The sequence below is a fragment of the Heterocephalus glaber genome, unplaced genomic scaffold, assembly GCF_053883595.1.
Source record: "Heterocephalus glaber isolate CG9 unplaced genomic scaffold, H.glaber_assembly_v1.0 deba00001509, whole genome shotgun sequence".
Lineage (NCBI taxonomy): Eukaryota > Metazoa > Chordata > Mammalia > Rodentia > Bathyergidae > Heterocephalus > Heterocephalus glaber.
Genome location: NW_028258325.1, coordinates 51,528,239 through 51,548,496, shown reverse-complemented (window position 1 = coordinate 51,548,496; position 20,258 = coordinate 51,528,239). Strand labels below are relative to the sequence as shown.

Here is a 20,258-nt window from a genome sequence, read left to right as displayed (position 1 = left end):
CACCAGACACACTCAGCCATCTCATCTTCAATAAAGGAGCCAAACACCCTCACTGGAGGAAAGATAGCCTCTTTAATAAATGGTGCTGGAAAAATTGGGCTTCAACTTGCCAAAGATTAAAACTAGACCTATATCTCTCACCATGCACTAAACTAAAATCAAAATGGATTAAAGATCTAAAAATTAAAATAGAAACTCTGAACCAGTTGGAAAAGAGGTTAGGTAGAACTCTTGAAGACAGCGGTGTAGAAAAAGATTTTATCAACAAAACCTCAGTTGCCCGTGAACTAGCACAAACAATCAACAAGTGGGATCTCTTCTCATTAAAAAGCTTCTGCACAGCAAGAGAAACCACCAGCAGTGTGAAGAGACAACCCACAATGTGGGAAAAAATCTTCACCTGCTCTTCCTCAGACAAAGGTCTACTATCTCAAATCTATAAAGAATTTAAAAAGATCAGACCTCCCAAATTTAAAGACCCAATCCAAAAATGGGCATCTGAAATGAACAGACATTTCTCAGACAAAGAAGTAGAAATACCAAATAAATACATGAAAAAATGTTAAACGTCACTGGTCATTCGAGAGATGCAAATGAAAACAACATTGAGATTCCACCTCACTCCAGAAAGAATGGCTGCTATCATGAAATCAACCAATAACAAATGCTAGCAAGGCTGTGGGGAAAGAAGAACACTGCTCCACTGCTGATGGGAGTGTAGACTGGTGCAAGCACTGTGGAAATCAGTATGGAGATACCTCAAAGAACTAGGACTGGAAGTCCCATTTCACCCCACTATTTCACTGCTGGGGATCTTCCCCAAAGAATTAAAAGAATCATACCACAGTGATATAGGTGCACCCGTGTTCATAGCAGCACAGTTCGTGATAGCTAAAACTTGGAAACAGCCCAAATGCCCATCAACTGGAGACTGGATCAAGAAAATGTGGTTTTTTAATAAAATGGAGTACTACTCAGCCATAAAAAATGAGAAATTAGAGACATTTATAGCTAAGTGGATGCACATTGAGGCAATACTCTTAAGTGAACTAAATAGGACACACATGTATAAATACTGAATAGTTTCTCTGGTGTGAGAAACTGAAAGTGTAAATAAGGACTAAAATGTATAATAGGTAATGTGAAATAGGAAGAAAAGGGGCAAAGAGGAAGGAAGTGGGAGGGGTCGCAGAAAGGAAAGAAGGGTATGGAATTAATATGAGAAAATGGAAAAATTGGAACAAAATCTTTGTAAATCAGGAGGAATGGAGGGGTTGAAGGGAGGGCTGGGCAAGGGTGAAAAATTAGAACGAAGAGAGATTATGTAAAGGTGCAAATTTCCAACGATCAATGTCATTATATTGTATACCTAAAATGTACCAATGATTAGAATGAATAATTGATAATGCAAAATAGAAAGAAAATGTCCAAAGAGGTAGGGGTAGTGGGAGGGGCAGGGGAAAGGAAAGAAGGGAAAGGACAAATGTTGCGAAATGGAAAAAATGGAAATAAAGTCTTTATAAATAGGGCAGGGTGGAGGGCGTGAAGGGAGGGCTAGGAATGGGGAAAAAATAAGAACCAAGATGCATCATGTAAAGGTACAAGTTCCCAATGAGAAATGTAATTGTGTTGTATACCTAAAATGTACCAATAGAAGAATTTAAGGAAAAAAAAGAAATGTAAGGGGAAAATTCTGATATAATAGATATATTCATTTCCTTAAGACTTCAAATAAACAGTAGTTTATACTTATTTTAGCTTGCTTCAAGTGGGACTAAAATCGTACTTCTCTATTCTTAAATGATTTTTCTTTTAAGAATCATGTTTAGGGGAAACAAGCATAGAAGATATAAAAATGACTCCAAGGACATCTTTATAAAAAAATTAAAAACCTCTGTAGGATAAGCTTAGATTTTTCAACAGTTGTGTTGTAGAATTATATATTGGAAGGGTCCTTTTGTGTCAGTGTACTATAAAGTTCTCATTTTGTTCACTTTAGTTTGGGCAGGCCTGGGGTCCTGCTCAGTGGTGCACCCCTTTTCCTACACACATAAAGTCCTGAGTTCAATACTTAGTACTACAAATAAATAAAAATCCACAAAAATTTTAAAAGGGAGCAGGATGTGTAGCTCAACTTTGGAGTGTTTACCTAGCATTCGTGAAGCCCTCAGCTCAATATCTGGCACAACCAAAAAAAATAGGGGAGGGTTCCCCTGTCCAGTACACCCAAAATTTAATAGGTGAGTCCATCACTCACATGTGGACTCTCAGGGGGTTGTATAATATCTTAAAAGACAATTATATTATTATGTGGGGGCACAGTATTTCTCATAGGGGGAGAAATACTTATTCTATGAGAATATGAGGTCTATGAAAAATAGAAATCTGAGTAAGTCATCCAGAAGTCTATAGAAAAGAGGCCCCCAAGAAGAAAGCAGAGTTCAGGCAAGAGACAAGATAGGGCCTTAATAACAGAATAAAAACTTTTTAGGTCTGAAGCCATCCCCATTCTTTGGAAGCCCATTATCTGAGGTTTATTTTTTTAAATTTTAAGTCTAGCTAATTTGAGTTGGTCTTTTCTCAAAAGAAAAACTATTTGAGTAATCCATTGTGCAGGAAACAGACGTATATACATTTCTTTAATAAATGCACATTATACAGTTAATCACTTCAACCCTTTCACTTGGCCATTCACAAGTTTACTGCCATAATTTTATTCAATTCTACTAATATATCTTTATATATTGCTTTTTGAATGAAAATATTTGGAAAACTTCTATATAATCCATTCAAAAATATTCATTACCAGTGCTCCTCACATGCTCACCATAATCAGCAATAAAAGAGTAAATTTAGAAATATCTGCAAATAATAAACTTTGTATATTCATATGTCAGTGAAACACATATTATTTTACAAATATTCTAACAACTTGAGAAAACTACAGTATTAAGGAGTATACTCATTTCTGAAATTTTATGTTAAATCCAAAATACGTGAAATGTATTTATGTACTGATAATGTATTCTAAGGACATCAGACACCAGTGAAGCCCCTTTATAAATGCTACTATGAGCTACTTATGGAACATGGACAGGTTACTCTATTCTCCAATAGTAAGAAAGGAACAACCAGGCTTTACTATGAATAATATCATAATATTACTACTTATTTCCTTTTGTATTTCACTGCTATAATGACACAGGGTGTCATCATTCAAATTCTATTTGTAACAAGAAGCAAAGGTTTCAATGAGGAGATGTTGCTTTCTGCTTTTTATTCTACTACCCAACACTTTCTTGAGATGAATGTGAGATTCCACTTTTTTTGAAAAGGCTGAGCATAAAGAGCATAAAATGCAATCTAATTAAAAATATGTTCCATGCTATGAGGCACATGAATCATTGTCTTCCCCACTTTTCTCTCCCCTTCCCTTGCTCCCTTGCTGTTGGGATTGAACCCAGGGCCTTGCATATGCTAGGCAAGCACTCTACTACTTAGCTATAGCCTCAATCCTTTTTAATTTTTATTTCCAGACAGGGTCTCATAAAGTTGCCCTGCTTGACCTAGAACTTACAGTCCTCCTGCTGTAGCCTACCAAGAGGGTGAGTATACAGTGATGTGCTGCTACCCCTGGTGAATTACTGTTTATCATTAATATTTGTGCTGGAGCTGTCCTGAAATAGCCTTGATATTTATTGTAAATGCTATATAGTCATAGAAATATCATCCTAAAAAAAACAAATAAACTTACCCAAAGGCATTATTTAAAGCTTTCACTTTAGGAATGGCTTCTATCAAGATGGTCTTTAAAATTCTTTGACTAATCTTATTTTTAAAAGTAAGCATACCAACGTGGAAGACGCCGAATCACCCCGCTGCAGACAGGCAGGTCTGCACATGCCCTACTGAGGTCCTGAGTCACACAGAACACACCGAATCAGCCTGCTGCAGACAGGCAGGTCTGCCCATGCCCTACCGAGGTCCCCAGTTGCTTGGAATATGCCAAATCAGCCCACTGCACACAGGAAGGACTGTGCATGCCCTACCAAGGTCCTGAGTCACGTGGAAGACACCGAATCACCCGGCTACAGACAGGCAGGCACCTGGTTCCACACTACAAAGACGCAGAGGACACCAAACCACCAGACCAAGGTACTGAGTCCCGCTTTTCCTGGCCCAGAGGTAGGGCCTTCTGAGCCGTCGTCCCACTGCTCCTGGTCCAGAGGAAGTGACTTCCTGGTCACCATCCCTCCTGCTGCTCCCAGCCCAGAGGAAAGGGCTTTTGGGCCACATTCTGTCCCGTTGCTCCTGGCCCAGAGGAAGGGGCTTCCAGGCCACCATCCCTCCCACTGCTCCCGGCACAGAGGGAGGGGATTTTGAGCCACCATCCCACTGCTCCTGGTCCAGAGGAAGGGGCTTCTGGGCCACCATCCCTCCCGCTGCTCCCAGCCCACAGGAAAGGGCTTTTGGGTCACCATCCCTATCGCTGCTCCCGGCCCCTGTCCTACCTCACCCAGCTCAGAGGAGGTAATCCATGCAGGTGCTAAGAGCCCCCTGCCCCAGTCGAAAGGAGAAAACATGTAAATAACTCTCAAAACCAGACATCCAGATCGCCTACAGCAATCACAAAGGGAAATGAGATGGACCATTCTGATACTCAATCACCTGGACCCACTGAACTGGCAACAAAAGGGGATCTGGAAAAAATGAAATTAGAAATAATTTCTCCGATAATAGGAGAAATTGTGCCCCTAGTGCAAGACATGACTAATAAATCTAAAGAGGAGCTGAGCAGCATGATGGAATCCCAACATAAGAAACAAATGGAATCCATAAAACAGATGCAAATAGATTTGCAGGACATGAAAAACTCCATTGAAAGTCTACACAGCAGAATGAGCCAATGTGAGGACAGAATTTCAGATATAGAAGATAAGATTGCAATTAGTGACCAGGAAAAGAAAAATTGCTTCAAAATTATAAGGGAACATGAGAAATCAATCCAGCAGCTGCTACATGATGCAAAGAAGAATAACATAAGACTGATTGGGCTCAATGAAGAAACAGGAGAGAGTGCAGATGACATAAAAAAATCTCTTCACAGAAATAATGGCAGAAAACTTCCCAGGCAGAGGAAAAGAGCTTGACATACAGATAAGTGAGGCATATAGGACTCCAAATAGCCTTGATCAAAAAAAATCAACATATAGGCATATAATTCCAGAAACACAACAGAAGAACAAAGTTCTGCAAGCAGTCAGAGAAAAGAAACAAATCACATACAAAGGAAAGCCCATCAGAATCACAGCAGACTTCTCAACACAAACCATCAAGGCAAGAAGAGCTTGGAGTGACATATTCCAAGCCCGAAAAGAAAACAGCCTCCAACCCAGATTGATGTACCCTGCAAAACTGTCTTTCAAAATGGATGGAGAAATAAGATACTTTCATGACAAAGAGCACCTTAGGAACTTCGTGAATACCAAACCAACACTCCAAAGAATTTTACACAATAGCCTAGGAACAGACATTGAGGATCACAACCCCAGGAAGAAAAGCAGAATGAACCCATCTGGCATGACAAGAAATTAAATGGAAAGGGGGAGAACCCAACAAAAAGAAAAAGTCATGGCAATGACAAGTCAATACGTTTCAGTTATAAGCATCAACGTTAATGGTCTCAATTCACCAATCAAAAGAAATAGACTGGCAGAATGGGTCAAGAAGCAAAATCCAACAGTATGCTGCATACAAGAAACACACTTAATTCAAAAGGAAACTCATAGACTGAAAGTTGAAGGGTGGAAAACAATACTCCATGGGACAGGAACCCGAAAAAAAGCAGGAGTAGCTATCTTCTTGGCAGATCAAGTAGATTTCAAACCAACACTGCTTAAGAGAGATGAAGAAGGACACTACATCCTTGTAAAGGGAAGAATCCAAGACGAAGAGATGACAATCATAAATGTCTATGCACCAAACACTAGTGTGCCCAACTATATAAAACAAATACTAATGGACATGAAAAGTCATATATGCACTAATACAATTGTAGTGGGGGACCTCAACACCTCACTGTCACAAATAGATAGATCAACTAGACTAAAAATAAGTAATGAAATACTAGAACTTAATCGAACTCTTGAACAAATGAACTTAACAGATGTTTACAGAGTCTTCCACCCCACAAAATTAGAATACACATTCTTCTCAGCTGCACATGGGTCATTCTCCAAAAGAGACCACATACTCTCACATAGAACATGTTTAAGTAAGTGCAAAGGAATTGAAGTTATCCCCTGTATATTATCAGACCATAATGTGATGAAATTGGAGATCCATAGCAAAAGAAAGTGGAAAAATTTCATAAACACGTGGAAATTGAACAACACACTTCTGAATAACCAATGGGTCACAGAGGAAATTAAAGGAGAAATCAGACAGTTCCTTCAATTAAATGACAATGACAATACAACATATCAGAATCTATGAGACACAATGAAAGCAGTCTTATGAGGGAAATTCATAGTAGTGAATATGCATATTAGGAAAACAGAACGAGCCCAATTAAACAACCTGATGCTGAACTTCAAGCTTCTAGAAAAAGAAGAGCAGGACAACCCCAAAGCTCATACAAGGGAGGGAATTATAAAGATCAGAGGAGAAATCAATGCAATGGAGACTAAGAGAATGATACAAAAAATCAATGAAGCCAAGAGTTGGTTCTTCAAACAAAATCAACAAAATTCACAAACCTTTAGCCAACCTTGTCAGGAAAAGGAAAGAAAAGGCCCAAATCCATGCAATTAGGAATGAAAAGGGTGAAATTACAACAGACCCAGCAGAAATCCAGACAATCATCAATACCTATTTCCCAAACCTATACGCCAATAAGATGGACAACACAGAAGAAATGGACAGATTCCTGGTACATATGAATTATCAAAGGTGAACAAAGAAGACCTAAATATTCTGAACAACCCAATATCAACCAATGAAATGGAAAACCTGATTAAAAACTTATCAACTAAGAAAAGCCCGGGCCCTGATGGCTTCACTGCTGAATTCTACAAGACATTTAGAGAGGAACTGCTGCCACTACTGTTTAAACTCTTCAATGAAATTAAAAGGGAAGCAATACTCCCAAATTCATTCCTGGAAGCAAGCATCACTTTGATCCCCAAAGCAGAGAAAGACCCAACTGAAAAAGAGAACTATAGGCCAATCTCACTAATGAACATAGACGCGAATATCCTTAATAAGATAACGGCACACAGAATGCAGAAGATCAGCAAGAAGATCATACACCCTGATCAAGTGGGATTCATCCCAGGGATGCAGGGATGGTTCACTATACGAAAATCAATCAATGTCATACACTATATCAATAGAGCCAAGGACAAAAACCATATGATTATCTCCATAGATGCAGAAAAAGCATTTGACAAAATCCAACATGCATTTATGATAAAATCCCTACAAAAAATTGGAATAGATGGTCTCTACCTCAAACTGATAAAACCCATCTATGAAAAACCAACAGCCAATATCATACTAAATGGTCAAAAACTGAAATCCTTCACACTAAAATCAGGAACAGGAAAAGGATGTCCACTATCACCACTCTTGTTCAATATAGTTCTGGAAACATTAGCCACAAAAATTGGACAAGAGAAAGAAATAAAAGGAATAAAGATAGGTAATGAAGAAGTCCAATTGTCATTATTTGCAGATGATATGATACTCTATATAGAAGACCCCAAGAACTCCACCAAAACTCTTCTAGACTTAATAACCAAATTCAGTCAAGTAGCTGGTTACAAGGTCAACACACAAAAATCAATAGCTTTCCTCTACACCAATGACAGACTCACTGAGAGAGAAATAGGGCAAATAATTCCTTTCACAATAGCATCCAAAAAACTGAAATACCTAGGAATCATCCTAATGAAAGAAATCAAAGACCTCTTCTCTGAAAACTATGGCACTCTGCAAAGAGAGATTGAAGATGATATCAGAAAATGGACAGATATCCCCTGCTCCTGGGTAGGAAGGATTAATATAGTGAAAACGGCCATACTTCCAAAACTACTATATAGATTTAATGCAATTCCAATTGAGATCCCAGCAGCATACTTCATGGACCTTGAGAAAACAATCCAAAAATTCATTTGGAACAAGAAGAGACCCAGAATAGCAAAAGCAATCTAGGTAACAGAGACATGGCAGGGGGTATCACAATTCCCAACCTGCAACTATACTGCAAAGCTACTGTGATAAAAACACCATGGTACTGGCAAAGAAACAGACTTGAGGACCAGTGGAACAGATTAGAAGATGCAGAAACAATGCCAGACACACTCAGCCATCTCATCTTCAATAAAGGAGCCAAACACCCTCACTGGAGGAAAGATAGCCTCTTTAATAAATGGTGCTGGAAAAATTGGGCTTCAACTTGCCAAAGATTAAAACTAGACCTGTATCTCTCACCATGCACTAAACTAAAATCAAAATGGATTAAAGATCTAAATATTAAAATAGAAACTCTGAACCAGTTGGAACAGAGGTTAGGTAGAACCCTTGAAGACATCGGTGTAGGAAAAGATTTTATGAACAAAACCTCAGTTGCCCGTGAACTAGCACAAACAATTAACAAGTGGGATCTCTTCTATTAAAAGGCTTCTGCACAGCAAGAGAAACCACCAGCAGTGTGAAGAGACAACCCACAATGTGGGAAAAAATCTTCACCTGCTCTTCCTCAGACAAAGGTCTACTATCTCGAATCTATAAAGAATTTAAAATGATCAGACCTCCCAAATTTAAAGACCCAATCCAAAAATGGGCATCTGAAATGAACAGACATTTCTCAGATAAAGAAGTAGAAATAGCAAATAAATGCATGAAAAAATGTTCAACATCACTGGTCATTTGAGAGATGCAAATGAAAACAACATTGAGATTCCACCTCACTCCAGAAAGAATGGCTGCTATCATGAAATCAACCAATAACAAATGCTGGCGGGGCTGTGGGGAAAGAGGAACCCTGCTCCACTGCTGCTGGGAGTGTAGACTGGTGCAAGCACTGTGAAAATCAGTATGGAGATACCTCAAAGAACTAGGACTGGAAGTCCCATTTGACCCCGCTATTCCACTGCTGGGGATCTTCCCCAAAGAATTAAAAGAATCATACCACAGTGATATAAGTGCACCCATGTTCATAGCAGCATAGTTCGTAATAGCTAAAACTTGGAAACAGCCCAAATGCCCACCAACTGGAGACTGGATAAAGAAAATGTGGTTTTTTTAATAAAATGGAGTACTACTCAGCCATAAAAAATGAGAAATTAGAGACATTTATAGCTAAGTGGATGCACATTGAGGCTATACTCTTAAGTGAAATTAATAGGACACACATGTGTAAATACCAAATAGTTTCTCTGGTGTGAGAAACTGAAAGTGTAAATAAGGCCTAAATGTGTAATAGGTCATGTGAAATAGGAAGAAAAGGGGCAAAGGGGAAGGAAGTGCGACGGCTAGGGAAAAGGACAGAAGGGAATGGGATTAATATGAGAAAATGGAAAAATAGGAACAAAATCTTTGTAAATCAAGAGGAATGGAGGGGTTGAAGGGAGGGCTGGGCAAGGGTGAAAAATAAGAACCAAGAGAGACTATGTAAAGGTGCAAACTTCCAATGATGAATGTCATTATATTGTATACCTAAAATGTACCAATGATTAGAATGAATAATCGATAATGTAAAATAGGAAGAAAAGGTCCAAAGGGGTAGAGGTACTGGGAGGGGCAGGGGAAAGGAAAGAAGGGAAAGGAAAAATGATGAGAAATGGAAAAATTGGAAATAAAGTCCTTGTAAATAGGGAAGGGTGGAGGGCGTGAAGGGAGGGCTAGGAATGGGGAAAAAATAAGAACCAAGATGCATCATGTAAAGGTACAACTCCCAATGAAAAATGCAATTGTGTTGTATACCTACAATGTACCAATAAAAGAATTTAGTACGTAAAAAAGAAGTAAGCATACCATGAAGTAGATTATCTGTGTACAAGAAAGCAGTGTTAAATACTGATGAGTGGACTCATATGTCCTTGAAGATCTGGGAGGATACTATGCACAGAAAAATTCGAAGAGAGTGCACATCCTCACCGTCTGTTCCACATGAACAACTTGCACAGTATACTCTCTATACACACCGAGTTTCAAGGAAGAGATCAGAACTAACACTGGCCACGGAAGTAAACAATTTGCCCTAACACTGATTTTGCATGGTCTGCAATATAAGCATGGTTTCTCTATTTAAAAAGAAAAAGGTTTGGAAGTCAAAAAGGAAGTAGTAATAGAATAAAACAGAGGAGGAGAAGGAGGCAGAGGAGCAGGAAGAGTAGCATCTACAGCTCCAGCCGCAATAGAAACCATATGTAACAGATAGACCAAAATATTCACTATCTGGTCGTTCATAGAAGAAAATGTGCTGATCCCTGTCACAGAATGATTCTTAATATTAAAGGAGTCAACATATGAACTACACTAACAGAAGACCTGGGATAATGGTGGTTACTAGTCTTGCCAACAAACTTCTAAACCTTTCTCTAAAGACAACAGTATAGGAAGCACATTAATGGACTCTTCTTGTGCTATCTTTGCCAGTGGATGTACAAATATATGATTTTCTGAACTCTTTAAAAAGAAGCTTCCAAAAGAATTTTTCTAAAGTTAAAGAAATATGCTAAATATGGTGGTAGGGGATTTAAAAGATATTATCACTTCTAGGAATTATTTGGCAAAAATAGTTTAGACAATTTTGATCTATGCAGCTGGAGTCAGTCTTGTATGAAAAATTTCCTTTTCAGTGCCATACACACATGTGAACACACAGGAAGGAAGATGCCATTGGTATTGCTGTGTGTACCTATCATTTGCTCCATTTCATTGTGGAAATTACATGCTATGCAATTCAGAAAATAAATTTCTAATGTGATTTGTTTTGAGTTTCACTCTGAAAACTTTCTAAAGGTAGTAATTGTTGAGTATTGCCCCTTGCTCTTTCACTACTAGTCAATAAATTGCAAAACAATAGAGTGGGAAGTTCGATTTGATGTAGTGATATTCCCAAAGTTACAAAGCAAGCACAAATGATGAGTGTGAAAATCAAACAGCTAATAAAAATGATAATATATTACTCATTTAACATTAATCATCACACAGCTCCTGATATGTAAATTGAACATGAAAGAGAAAATGAACTTGTCTATTAAAAATGGAGAATTCATTTATATGATGGTCAAATTTAATATATGCTGCTGATTTTTTTTGACATCTGATAAATATTTTTACTAGATACTTTTTTTCATGGTTTACCATTTTGGCATAAAAATAAAAAAATATATAAAAATGATAATGAATTGCTGATATTTACTGAATATTAGTTATACTAAACTTTTGGTATTTCATAATCTCATTTTTTATTCTAATAGTAATCAAGGAGTAAAATAAAGAAGGTAATTGGTATAGTTGTCACTACTTTACTAATGTAGAAAGTAAGTTTTTGTGTAAATTATGTTTTCTTTTTTTCCCATGCTCACCTCAAATCTGCAGTAATTTCAGAGAAAATGTGACCTCAAAAATTAATAATCGGAATTTGGATTTAGAGATACCCTTTTGTACTCAATTTCTCTGTTTAAAATTTAACAGTTGACATTTTGAAATATTAGTCATCCTGTGCCACTGAGTCTGAATATCTTTCTCAGACACCAGAGTTCCAGCCAAAAGTTTCAATCTCATATGTTTAACTTGTTTAAATTTTCTATAGATAGAAACCTTTGAAGAACTGAAAGAAGGAATATATCATCTAACTTCCCTTGAATTTATCATGTAAGGAAAAAAAGGCAAGGGCTTCTGAGAAACCTATTTAATTCTTTGAAGAAGCAAAGTGGTGCTGTGCTTGACAAGCAAGGGCAGAGACAACAGAAGGCTGCAAAAGCTGAACTTCAGAAATGCTGTAGAAAGGAAAAACAACTCTGCTGTAATATCACATTGTTCAATTATAAAAACCTATAGAACGCACAATCTGCAAACAGCTCTACCTGTTTGTATTTCTGTGCATATATATGATTTTCTAAACACATTGGAAAGAAGCTTCCCAAAGAGTTCTTTGTAAAGCTAAAGAAATATGGCGGTGGAGGATTTGTAAGATATTATCTTTAGAAGATTATCTCCCTCTATTTTTTTTTGCTTTTGAAATCTGTTTCTACACTTTTAGAACTATATCTGTTCTTAAATTAACCAGGTTTCCTATTGCTGGGACTCAATATCTGATGTTGACAATTTAAAGGAGGAGATTTTTAACTTAGATCATGGTTCAGAGGATTCAGACCATAGGGAATTGGCTCCAAGTCAGAAACATCATGGCAGAGGGACATGGCTGAGCCAAGATACATACATTACAGGAGCAGGAGCCCGGAAGCAGAGCATGAGAAGAGTGCTATTCGTGAAATGGGCCAGAGGCCATATGTAATACCCAAAGCCACTTCTCCATGATGTACCCAGAAACAGCCAGAAATGTTCTCTTCCAATCCCCTAGGAGGATCTCAAAGCCAATCAAGGTGACACTCCATCCTAACTGCCACAATGCTTAAGTTATTGTAAAGGAAAGAATTTAACCATACTGTTACATAATTAACAATACTGTATAAAAACTATGGCAACAAATTTAGAAAGCAGGAGAATATTCAGAGTTAGCATGAAAAAAACTGAGGACTCAATAAAGCTTTTTCCAAGTCAGAGTAGAAATGGGTTGTATTTAATAATTATTAGAATACTATCACCTTTTATTAAGTGGTCAACAAATATTGAACCCACATTTCCATCTTCCCTGTATCTAGCCCAATCTCCCCAGAATCAGTCTTCTATAGAGCTCTCAGGTCAGTTTATGAGTTGATCACTTTACCTTCTAACCAAGGAGAGCCAGTCTTTCCATACCCATCAAAATTTACTATAGGGCCGGGGATTTAGCTCAGTGGTTCCAGCGCCTGCCTCCCAAGCACAAGGACCCAGGTTTGATCCCCAGTAGCAAAAAAAAAAAGATTTACTATGATAAGGAGGCACAGACACTTTTGGGAAGGGAAATCCATCAGATATGTGGGGATGGGAAAAAGCTGAATCTCTTTATGAAGTAGATGAGGATTTGCATTATGGTGTGGAACCTGACATAAGAGGTTCTATTCCGGGAGAGGAGGCAGACAGGCTGCAGGATGAGAGCGAGGTCACTCCCATAAAATGGCACAGGGATCACAGGGGGTCTCACTGTGTCGGGACTGTACTGGGCACCAACTACAAGGTGTAGGAAGTAGTACACAAAAAAGAAATTAGAAGATCAGATTATGCTTGATCAGAATTAAGATCAGAATTTTCCCAATGTGGCTGCAGAATAATCTGTTTGAAGGAGTAAAATTAAAAACGATCCTTTCTTACACAATAATAGCTTCACTGGGTTTCTCAATGAACTAGGCACATTTCTACCAAACAAAGGGAGCTCCAGTGAAAGACAAATGTGCAGACTGTATGTGATTAGCTGGAAAAAGTTGACTTATGTATTTTATTTTCAAATTTACATAGTATATATTCTCTCTAGCTTCTGTTAAATAAAGATGAATTCCAAGGATTTACTCAAGGTCACAACTGAGAGGAATGAAACTAAAGCACTGAAATCTGTAGTTTGTCTCTAGTTGTTCTTAGTATGTTATTTTTAAATCTTTTGAGCACAAAATTGATTTTTTTTATTTTTCATTTTTTTCATTTTTAGCTATTATTTTTTAATTTACTATACAGAAAGATCCTATGGACAATACTTCAATTTCTCCTCTGTAACCCAAGATAAAACTATTCATATGAAATGCATTTATTGCATAGGAATTTTCTGAGCAGCTTAAGCATGAAAAGAGGTTGAGATAAGAAGTTATTCATGTGAAAGCAGCAGCAATAAGTGATTTTCTTTAGAATAATTTGCAGTAAATATCTATACTCAAAACAATTATTAGTTCACAAGCAAGCATGACAAAAACCTGAAGGAGCAATCACCTAATGGTTCGCCTCATTTGGGCTCCACGACTTACATATCAGCAAGTGCCCTGACTCTGCGACACTGCTACCTCTTCTTTAGGAAGTCAATCATCTCCAGGTGCATTTGAGTTTCTCTTCATTAAGAATATCTCCACAGGCAAGTGAACAATCACTTGCCTTTCCTTTCTAGGAGCATCAATAACAGGAAACGTTTATTTGTTTCAAATTGGGAAGAATAGACAACTAGAAATGAATCATGACTATATGGATTAGAATTATTTTTTAAATGAATTCATGGGAAAATGTCAGGCTCATTATTTAGAGACAGATGCTCCCTATTTAGATTAATTGGTTTAAAAACCAAGCAATCTGATCTCAGAATTAGAGGCAAAATTTCCTTTTTCTTTTGAGTATGTTAGTAAAGGGCATCACAAATATATAAATTCTTACAGAGGGAAAAGATACTACAGACAGTGCTGTAATAACCCATCCATTTATGTCCTTATTTATGAGGACAAAATTACTCTCCAGCTCATGTTCAGGTGACACTGGTTATTTTCTCTTCACTGATAAATAAATTTGTGAGTAGAGATAATGGAAAAAATAGATTTGTTTGAGTACTGGCAAGTAAGTAAGCTAACCTGTTTAAGCTTCTTTCAATCTATCTGGTTCTCTGAAGGTTAACAGGACCTTGTCAACCCTGCTTCTATCTATACACAGTTGGTCATGACTTCATGGAGAAGGCACCTAGCTTACCTTTTATAAGACAGATTCCCATGATTCACTCTGCTAGACATTATAGACTAGTAATTTGTTCTACCTATTAGTGTATTTAAAAATTTTTACTTATTCTTGAATTAATATTCTTTGAAATTAAATGTGCAGAATGCATTCTCACTCATAGTATTGATTTAGTTAAAATTACAAATAGACTTCTGTTTGTGGTTCAGACCCCATGCTTAGGTTCTCATGATAGTTTTCACAGAGCTTATCACAAAAGCAATAGGGAATAAGAAAATAAAGTATAAAATTTAAATAACTATATTAAGATTGGGAAATATTCAGTATTTGTGTGGAATCACATCAAGAGTGGGACAGAGAATGGGACAGGAGTGTGGGGAGATAGGTAATGCTGGCAGCAAAACCAGCAGTAGTCCTGGTTTCCAATCCCAGCTACATAAAGGAAAGTCTCCCTTCCATTCACAGTGACTCACATGCAGTCATTTTCAATAAGCAAAACTCTGGAGGATGAGGAGTGTTATGTTGTGGGTTTAGATGTTCCCCCAAAGCCTCATGTGGTCAGAGGTGGCTGAATCTAGAGTGTGTGATGCTGGGATTAAAGGTGCGTGATTACTAAATCAGCCCACTGATTGGTTTAGCACTGCCCTAATTTCTATAGCCTGGATACAATATAAGGGACAGAAAGAGGATTGTCTCCTCCCTTGTTTGTTTTTGCTGTCTTCTACTTGCCCTAAACTGTTCTCCTCTGCAGTGCCCCTCTGCTATGCCACCCTGCCTTGGAGCCAGCCAATTATGGACTGAAATTTATACAAACTGTGAGCTAAATAAATCTTTCCCCTTTTACTTTGACTGTCCGGTATTTTGTCTCAGCAGTGAGACAATAGTAACTAAGAGAAAGAGATTTCAGAATCTGAGTGTGTTTGACTAGGATAGACGAAATAAAGACAAGTAGAAAGGAGATGAGGAACCTCCCTTATCGCTTTACAACTTTGGGTCAGATCCCTGCTCAGCTGTGCATGTAGGCATGCTAATCATATATGTACTACAAGGTTTATTAGGCCTAAATTTACCTAACCTATCTCACTCACCCCTTCAGGAAAGAGTAACTGAAGTAATGTTCAGGGTCTGCAGGGACACCCAATATCCAGCTTTAAAAACATTCAGATCCAGATTCATCTTGAGTTACAGGAAAAGCAGAGGCTCCCAGACCCAGGATGAGCTCACCTCCCCAAGCAGGAGCCAACATCCCATGATGGGAACCCAGACAGCAGCTTGAACAATCATGTCATGAGAACCAAACTGCCCCTCAAGCTGTAAGTATTCCTCCAAAGCTAGGAAACCAGAAGTGAGATAATGTTCAACTAGACCCCAGACCACCTCAGCTAATGCATAAAAGTTGGCCTCACACTGCTGTGAGCTGACCAGTCCGAACCCCTTCTTTAGAGTGAATGAGCCCCTCTTATTGCTCATGGTGAAATTCTGTCCTCCCTTACTTTCTAACTCTGTCCAGTATATCTTCCTATGCCTTTCATTGATGTGTTCTGAAATTTTCTGTGACAAGAGTCAAGAATCTGTTTGACAGGGTGAGTTGAGATCCCCATCTTCTCTTTGGGGGACCACCTCAGATCCCATCCAGTGACATGTTGGGTTGACAGGAATAACCTAACTTTCCCTTACACCCAAACCTAAAAAGTGAATGACAAGTAGATTGAGCTAACAAAATAAGGGTGGTGTGGACAAAGAGTTTTATATAAATTTCTTTTTCTCCTCACAAATCTAATGTCCAATAATATGAAGAGAATGGATGCAAGTGAAGTACTTTACTGTCTTAACACTGTCCTAACGTCTACATTTGCTCCTTTTGTTTCTGTTTGTTTTTGGTACAGGGGATTGAACTCAGGACCTTGCACTTGCAAGGCAGGCGGCAGAAGCATTTGCTCATTTTAAATTGAAAGACAAATGTTTTTAATTCAGTGTTAGCCAAGTAATTTAAAATTACAGCCCCTCTGTGAAGTCTAAAACCAGTCAGCTTCAGTCATCGTCCTCCTTTAAGCTTTTGCTCAGCAGAATCTGGTACCTCAGAGATCAAGAAACCTACATTTATGGATAAAGAAGTCCAGAGCATCCTTATCAAAATGACAGGATTGAACTTGGAGAAGATTTTTAAGCCAGCTAGACAAGAGCTGAAGCCACCAACCTATAAGCTAATGACCCAGGCACAGTTGGAAGAGGCTACCAAAAAGGCAGTTGAAGCAGCTAAAGTACAATTTAAAATGCCACCAGCTCTGGAAGGAGTACCAATAAATGGTGTGTTAGCAGAAGATAAGATTTTGGAAGGGACAGAAACATCCAAATATGTGTTTACTGATATATCATATAGCATACCACACTGGGAGCATTTTATTGTTGTAAGAGAACCGAGTGGCACACTATGAAAAGCTTCTTAGGAAGAACGAGACCGGATGATGCAAGTTCATTTCCCCAAAGAAGGTTGTAGGCTTTTACCACCAATAATTTTCAAGGAAGAAAACCTTAAGACCACGTACAGCCAGGACTGGCATGTTGATGTCCTTAATCTTTGTGTTGCCCATTTGAGCCAGATTCTACTGAGTACCTCAAGGTTCATCACCTCTGAGACCTATGAAGATACTGATAAACTTGGAAAGTATGACCTTTTATGCTCAACAAGACACTTTGGTGGAATGGCTTGGTATTTTGTAAATAAGAAAAAGATTGATGGTTTGCTGATTGACCAGATTCGGAGAGATTTAATTGATGATGCCACCAGCTTGGTTCAGCTGAATCACATGCTGCTATCAGCTCAAGAAACCAGAGAGCAGGCTGCTGAGGGAATAAATTTAATTAAGGTGTTTGCAAAAACAGAACCACAGAGGGGCACATATATAGAATTAACACTTCAAACTTATCAAGAAGCATTCACTAGCCATTCTGCGGCTTCCTGAAAATACTTTATAGTTATATATCATTTTATGTAAAAAAAATATAATTACAAAAATAAATGTACACCCAATTACATGATAGGGACTATATAATATTCCCTAAGTTTAACTTAGAACTTTGTTTATAAAAATATGTTTTAAATTACGGACCTTTAATTTCTGATTTACAATGTCAGAATAAAAATAACATTTGTTTTGAAACTGAAATTCAATTATGAAATTATGATCCATGGGACAGGTCAAAAAATCATAGGCACAAAGATAATCTTAAGGGACCAAAGAAAATTAAAGTTAACTTTGCTATAAAAAAATAGTGGGGTATAAAAGTTACAGAAATGATCTCTCTGAAAAGAATAAAACATGCCTGAAATGTTTTAGTGCTTAAATGCTCTCGTTTAGGTAGAAAATCCTCCTATTCAGAATGACTCATTATCTAAGGGTTTCAAATAGGGAAAGTTTTATTCTATTTTTAATAACAGGTGCTGAGAAAAGGGCATGGTTCATTTGTACATTATATTTTACATTTCAGTTTTGATTATGCAACACTTCTATTGCCTTTTCTGGAAACTTTAACACTTTGGTTACATAACGCATGTTCTAGCATATGCCCATATTTTGGTGAAAGCGAAAATAATTAATAATTAATTACATTTAACTATAACGCAGATTTATTTTATACCTTAAAGAATTCTTTGAAAGTCGATCATCAGTCATTTTATTATGAAGAAATGATTCAATACCTAACAGTTCAAAGTTGCCAATTAAAAGAAAACTTAGTATGCTATTATTTATTATATTATCTCCCACATGTAATTAGAAAATCTAACAAAGGCACTACATTTTAAATTCTGAAGAAAAAAATAAAATTTACAGGGGCCGGGGATTTAGCTCAGCGGTTTCGCTGCCTGCTGCGCAAGCTCAAGGACCCGAGTTCGATCCCCGGTACCAATAAAAAATAAAAATAAAGTTTACAAAGAATAAAATTCTGCATAACTTCTAACAACCGTGATAAACCTTACAAAAAGTGGTTATGAAATCTGGTATCTTCCTTTAGCAAGTCATAAAGCAATAGTATACTGTCCTTAGCACATTTGGTGATTAACTGGTCATTTTTAAGGGTATATCCCTCATAGGTTCTTTCTCCTCTCTTGGGAGTTCCTTTCTTTGTTAGTAAAGACCAATTTGGATATAAGTTGACTTGTATCATTTAGTGAAAAATGTTCCCAGAACACATCGATTCATAAATAAACACATAATTTCCATTCTATTAATCAATATGATTTAAAATGTAGGTATATTCATCTTACTAATATGCTGAAAATATGTGAAAAAGTCTAGATAAACATACATATTTTCATTCTGTGAAAATAATATGCTAAAATATGTGAAAAATAGTCTAGATAAGTAGTACAGCATTATTCTATGTTTCTGATTTAAACATATGAATTTTCAATATCATGTCTCCTATGTTAAATCTGATTAAAATTTCCTATTCTTTAATTTCATTTTTAATTATTTTTGTAGGGCAAATGTTATCTGTGATAGTTTCATCAATTAATTTAGAAAAGAGGTAGTGGAAGATCAAAGTCTTCTGTGAAAGAATTTATGTTATGATTTATATCTGAATGTCCTCAAGAGCCTCAGACACTAAGAGGTGGGGTTTTTGGAAGCTGACTGGGTCATGGAGGCACCATAGCAGACTCGCTGTTAGGATGTGGGGTCACTGAGGGTGTGACCTGGAAGGGTGACTCTCTCTCCTCCACTCCTCCTTACTCTCTGCTTCCTGTCTGCCCTTACATGAACAGTTTTCCTCCTCGGTCTTTCCGTCATGCCTTCTGTGGTTAAACATGGTCAGAAAGTTCTAAACTGTGAGCCAAAATAAACATCTCCTCTTTTAAGTTTCAGTTGCGAGGTATTGGGTCCCAGGGACAAACAAGTAACTAAGACAGTTAATCATTACTTTGGGAATTCCAATCCCATTATAAACTGCTAAACAGATTTTTCTTTGAAATGAAGTGATTCAGAAGTTCTGCATGACTCTCAGTTGGCTAGTCAATTACCTACATGCATTTAAAATGGTCATTTGACAATCTGTATAGAGCTTTATAACACCCAATCGATCATTCCATCCTATTCCAGAAGCAATAAGACATGCCCTAACCTTAGAAGTGAAATAAGATTGACCAGAAATGTTTCTCCAGGAAGCTGTGAAGAGGTATGAGATGGGGGGGGGGTATGGAATATTTAAAGTTTGATATGAAGATCTCTCGAGGCCTCTTCTTTTAGTCAAAATCTGGAATTAAGATTTGCTGGAACTTTATTCACAGTATAAACTTCCCCCAGGGCTCCCACTTTCTATTACAATCAAACCCCAAACTGAAGTGTGTTCTCTTCAGTTCCAAGAGTAATCTTCCATTTATATTCTCCTCTATCTACTTAATTTTATTCATTTGTTTTTCAAATGTTAATCTCTGTTTTTAATTC

General features: G+C 37.4%; 1 protein-coding gene and 1 pseudogene across 30 annotated transcripts in view; one reads left to right on the top strand and one right to left on the bottom strand.

Annotated features, from left to right (window-relative positions):
- The window catches only part of Adgrl3 (adhesion G protein-coupled receptor L3), an 878,168-nt gene that overhangs the window by 290,695 nt on the left and 567,215 nt on the right, over positions 1–20,258 (bottom strand). The gene's annotated exons all lie outside the window — the stretch shown is intronic.
- On the top strand, positions 13,151–17,777 carry LOC106009795 (small ribosomal subunit protein mS22 pseudogene; annotated as a pseudogene).